Source organism: Manis javanica, chromosome 16 (genome assembly GCF_040802235.1).
Source record: "Manis javanica isolate MJ-LG chromosome 16, MJ_LKY, whole genome shotgun sequence".
NCBI lineage: Eukaryota > Metazoa > Chordata > Mammalia > Pholidota > Manidae > Manis > Manis javanica.
Window position 1 is genome coordinate 35,975,673 of NC_133171.1, and position 6,000 is coordinate 35,981,672.

The window sequence follows — 6,000 nt, forward strand, 5'->3', positions numbered from 1 at the left end:
TAACTCATCTATGGCAAAAGCGTCCAGTTCTTCTGATCCCAGCTTAGAGCTTCTATTATTCTACAGATGCCGTTTTCACAAGAAATACTAGTGTTTTTTCCAATCTGCACTCTTCAAATTCATATTTAAGAGAAGAGAATAAATAGGTATTTTATTTTTTGACAAATATTTAGTGTTCCAGTTTCATTCTTAGTGATACAAATTAAACAAGGTTTCTGCTTTCATGCATTTTACTTTCTAGTGAAGTTAGAGAGGAAACAAGTCAACGAAGAAACGCGTAAGAAAAATATTAGGAAGCGCTAAGTGCTAGGATGGAAAGCAAGCACAGTGAGGCGAGAGTGAAGAATCCGAAAGGCCGTTTTAGAAATCGGTGGTCAAAAAGGTCAGTGACATGACATGACCTAAGTAGGATGTATGCACATATTAATTTAATTTTGTTCATTTGTGGTTTAGCCAGGTTTTCTTAAGTGCTGACACTATTTGCCAAAGCATTAGCCATTTCCCCAGACCTCTTGTAATTATTACATTTGACAGGCAGGTTTCTGTGGCTTCATTCACGTTCATTGAAATACATCTGCTAACTTTATCCTGTGGTATAATGTGTTCCTCTGATTTACTAATAATGTCTGCGTTTTCCTCTTCTATGCACTATTCTTTTCAAAATGGGAAAGCTTGTTGCAACTCCAGTTGCAATCCATATTCATTAAGGTGGGTAAATTCCTTGTCATTGACAATCCGTAAACACAGACCTGGTATGTTATTTCCTAAGAACTCAGTGCCAGTAGCTTTCATTTTGGGGCACTTCAACTTGTCTACACTTCAGTCTGCTCTTTTTAAGTCTTCTACCTGCAATTATTCATTACACTTTACTATAAGAGTAAATACGGAGAAAGGAGAATATTTTCAAGATTTTGTCCTGATGTGTTCTATGTTGTGACAAGCCCGGATTTATCTTGGGCCTGCAAGTATTCCACTTCCTCCTGTCCATGATTTATCAGGTAATTTGTTTTAAATATATGGTACTCAAATGCCATACAAAAATTCCACTCAAATCTTCAAGTTACATTTTTGTTTTATCTTTTGCAAGCATATTTAGAGATGATAAATATTGCAGTGTTCATTTTGATGTGATCTCCTGCCTTTGATCTTTTGATGCCTTTTAGGACATTTAAAAAGAATTTTTCGTTCTACAGATATTATTATGCTCTTCAATTCAAAGTATTTCTGTTGGATGTAAGGAAAAAGAATCAGCCCAATATCACAAGACAGTAAAGAAAGTTCCAAATTTGTGTGGTGATGACCTCTTAAGGTTGTTATAAGAATTAAATGAATTGATATTTTTAGAATAGTGTCTGGTATACAGAAAGTAATCTGAAAATGTTTGTTGAATAAAATTTTAAACTGTATGATCTCCTGGTGTGAATATTATTTGCTATATGTATCAATTACTCTTTCAAGTATTAATATTTAAAAAATAAATAAATGTAGCTCACAATAGTCCATGTGATTCATTTTAACTACCCAGCTTAAATTTTTTTCAGTCACTTTTATTTTTGCTCTCCCACTAACCTGAATACATTAAAAATGAGAAAGAGGAAAATAAATCTCAAAAATCTCTCAGTGGTTGTGGTCATGTTATCAGAGATCACAGATTGTATGTGCTGTCTCAGATTTCGCATTCTTTCTCCTGATGAGAGATCCTATAATAATGTTGTGGATCCATTTCACGAAATACTTTTGAGTAGCTCCTGTATGCTCAGGGTTTAAGAGCTGGGGGCATGTCAGTAAGATACAGTGGACTGGTGAATGAGGAGTGCTATGATTATAGAAGCACTCTGTGAGTTTCTAGGATAAAGAGATGCATGGAATGTCACAAGAATAGGAAAGAACATCTAATTTAGCCTTGAGAAACCTTAACTGGATGGCTCCACTACAGGGGCATTCACTCTTGAGCTGACCCCTTGAAGAAAAGGAAGAGATTACTAAATGGTTAAGGATGGAAAACAGCATCTCATGAAGACTTGGAAGCAGGAGAAAAACGTGGAGGGTAGAGACATAAGCAAGGTGAGGTGAGCAAGCCCGGGCTTTTCCAACAATCTCTGTCCGTGAGGTGGAGAATGGAATAGAGAAAGGTGAGACTGAAGGTAAGACTACTAGGAGATGAGTATATTGATCCTGTTGTCAGAAGAAAGGTAGTGTTGTGGGGACTGAGGGGAGCTACGTATTAAAAGAGTTTGAATACACATGAAGTTGAACAGAGGCATCTTGTTTTATTACTTGCCTGTGGAAGACCGACCACACAGTAATACTATGTTTGAAGTATCATTGCTACTCCATAGATTTTTGAAGAATAAATTGAAGAAAGGAACAGAGAGGTGTCCCATTGTTAACTTTCTGGTATTTGAAATGAAGTTGTTTTTCTTCTTTTCTGTCAGAATGAGAATAAAGCGAGTCTGAGCACTCTCAGTATTGACTCCCCCACCGAAATGCATTAGTTTTGCAGGAAGTTGTCTGATATCTCGAGGCTCCAAAACTCACATTTTCTTATGAATATGGCCCTTTTTTCAGCAATTAAGGGAGAAAGGAACTTCTGATGACTTATTATTAGGAGTAACTCTTGAATGGGTTACTGAAAATGCAATAACCTCATGCCCTAAAAGATTCAGACATTAACAATTCAAAGTCACTTGTCCCAAATTACTGCAAAACTTACTTGTTTCCCCCCATCCTTTTACCCCTCTTCCTCTTTTAAGGATGTCTTATTCCAGGGAAGTTTCTCTCTGTTCCTCTTGCCTCCTATCCAGCATTATCAGGTCTGACATTTTCCCCTCATGGTTCTTTGATTCAACAACACACGAACCTCCTGCTCTGTTCATATCCCACGCTGAGTGTAGAGAGACACTTCTTCTCTTATTCAGTTTTTTAGAAGCATAGAGGAGTATGCAAATAGTTTGATTCAGTAAACCAAATACCTTTAGGTGTACACCTAGAAAGTTCTGTAAATGCATCCTTTCCTCCTCTCTAACTCTGGAATCCACTGATCTTTTTAAGTTCTCCATAGTTTCGTATTTTTTAGAATGTGATATAGTTGGAATCATATTCTATGTAGTCTTTTCATATTGGTTTTTTTCACTTAGGAATATGCATTTAAATTTCTTCCAATTAGTTCATGGCTTGATAGTACATTTCTCTTTTTACCACTGAATAATATCCTGTTGTCTGGATGCACCACTTTTTATTTATCCATTTGTCTACTGAAGGACATCTTGGCTACTTCCCAGTTCTGGCACTTTTGAATAAAGTTGCATACAAACATCCAAGTGCAAGGGTTTGTGTGGACATAAGTTTTCAATTCTTTTCAATAGCAAGCAGCACAATTGCTGGGTCATATAGTGGGACTATGCTTAGTTTTGTAAGAAACCATCAAACTGTCCCAAAGTGGCTATACTATTTTGTGTTCCTGTTGTCCCATACCCTCACAAGCATTAGGTGTTATCAGTGTTCTGGAATTTGGCTGTTCTGTTAGGTGTATAGTGGTATCTCATTGTTTTAATTTGCATTCCCATTATGGTATATGGTGTGTAGCATCTTTTCATATACTTCTTGCCATCTGTATATCTTCTTTGGTGTGGTGTCTGGTAAGGTCTTTTGTTCATTTTTTAAAAATCTGATTGTGTATTTTCTTATTGTTGAGTTTTAAGATTTCTTTATATATTTTGGATAATAGTCCTTTGTTAGAAATGTCCTTTGTAAATATTTCCTCCCAGATTGTGTCTTGCTTTCTCATATTCTTGACATTGTCTTTTACAGAGCAGAACTAATTAATTTTAATGAATCTAATCCATCAATTATATCTTTTATGGATCATGTCTTTGGTATTGTAACTAAAAAGTCATAGACACACCCAAGTTCATCTAGATTTTCTGCTATGTTATCTTCTAGAAGATTTATAGGTCTACATTTTATATTTAGGTCTGTGGTAGATTTTTTGAGTTAATTTTTGTGAGGGATGGAAGGCGTGTGTCTAGATCCATTTTTTTTTTACATGTGAGTGTACCGTTATTCCAGCATCATTTGTTGAACGGACTGTCTTTGCTCCATTATACTATCTTTTCTCCATTATTAATGATCAGTTGACTATATTTATGGGGATCTGTCTCTGGGCATTCTTTCTACCCCATGCCTCTGTCTCTACTTTTACCAATACCATTTTGCTTTGATTATTATAGCTTTATAGTAAGTCTTAGTCAGGTAGTGTCAATCCTCCAACTTTGGTGTTCTACTTCAATATTGCATTGGCTATACTTAGTCTTTCCATAGAAATTTTAGAATCACTTTGTCAATATCCAAAAAAAATAACTTGCTGGGATTTTAATTGGGATTGCCATGCATCTACGGATAAAGTTGGTAGAATTGATAATCTGGATGTTACTAAATCTTCCTATCCATGAACATGGAACATCTATTTATTTAGTTCTCTGATCATTAATCAGTTTTATAGTTTTCCTTATATAAACTTCATACATAATTAGTTAGATTTATACTTATTTCATTTTGTGAGTGCTAATGTAAATTGTATTAGATTTTTAATTTCAAACTCCATTTGTTCATTGCTGGTCTATCTAGTGAAGCAATTGACTTTGGTATATTAAACTTATATCCTGCCACTGTGCCATACTATATTAGTAATTCCAAAAGGATATTTTGTTGTTGATGTTGGATTTTCAGCATAGACAATCATGTCATCTTTGAACAGTGACAGTTTAATTTCTTCCCTCCCAATCTGTATACATTTCTGTTTCCTTGTCTTGCCTAACTGCATTAGCAAGTCTGTGCATTGCAATGTTTAAAAGCTGTGGTGAGAGGGGACATACTTGCCTTGTACCTGATCTTGCCTTGTACCCCATAAAAAAACCCCGTTCCTTCCCATTCATTTCTTCTCCCACATGTTGGCAACTGGATTTAACTATTCTGGAAAATTCCTATAAATGGTATTATAGAATAGGTGGGCTTTTTTTCTGGCTTCTTTCATTTAGGATAATATTGTCAAGGTTCATCCATGTTGTTCCATATATCAGTATTTTGTTTAATGGCTGAACAATGTTCTATTGTATGGATATTCCACATTTTATTTATCCATTCAACAATTGATGGATTTGGAGGTTGTTTTCATTTTTTGGCTATTAAAAATAATGCTATTATAACACTTATGTGCAAGTTTTTGTGTGAACTAAGTATATACCTAGAAGTGGAATTACTGTTTCATATGGTAATTATATATTTAGCTTTTTGAAGAATTTCAAACTGTTTTCCACAGTGGCTACACTTTTCTACATTACAGCTCTCAATGTATAAATTTCCTAATTTCTCTATATTCTTATCATTACTTGTTATTTTCCACATTTTTTTTCTCTTGATTATAGGTACCCTGTTAGGTATTAAGCAGTATTCTACTATGGGTTTGATTACATTCCTCTAATAACTAATGATGCTTTCATTAACATCCTTTCAGGTACTTGCTTGGCCATTTGTGTATCTTCTTTGGACAAATGTCCAATCACATTTTTTACCTATTTAAAAATAATTTCTCATGTATTTTTATTGTTGACTTGCAACTATTTTTAAAATATATATTCTGGTTACTAGACCATAATCAGATACACAATTTGCCAATTTTTTCTGCTTTCTGTGGAATGTATTTTCTCATTGTTGATAGTGTCCTTTTATGAAAAAAGTCTCATTTTTATGAAATCCAATTTATCTATGTTTTCTTTTGTTATTTTGTTCTTGGTGTCACCATACTCAAGAAGGCATTGTCAACTGAAAATCATGAAGAGTTATACCTATGTTTCCTTTTCAGACTTTTATGATCTTATACTGACATTTAGTTATTTGATCTACTTTGAGTTAATTTTCATATATGGTGTGAGAAAGAGGTCCGGATACACCTTTTTTCTTTTTTTCACGTGGTTATCCAGTTATACCAGCACCATTTATTGA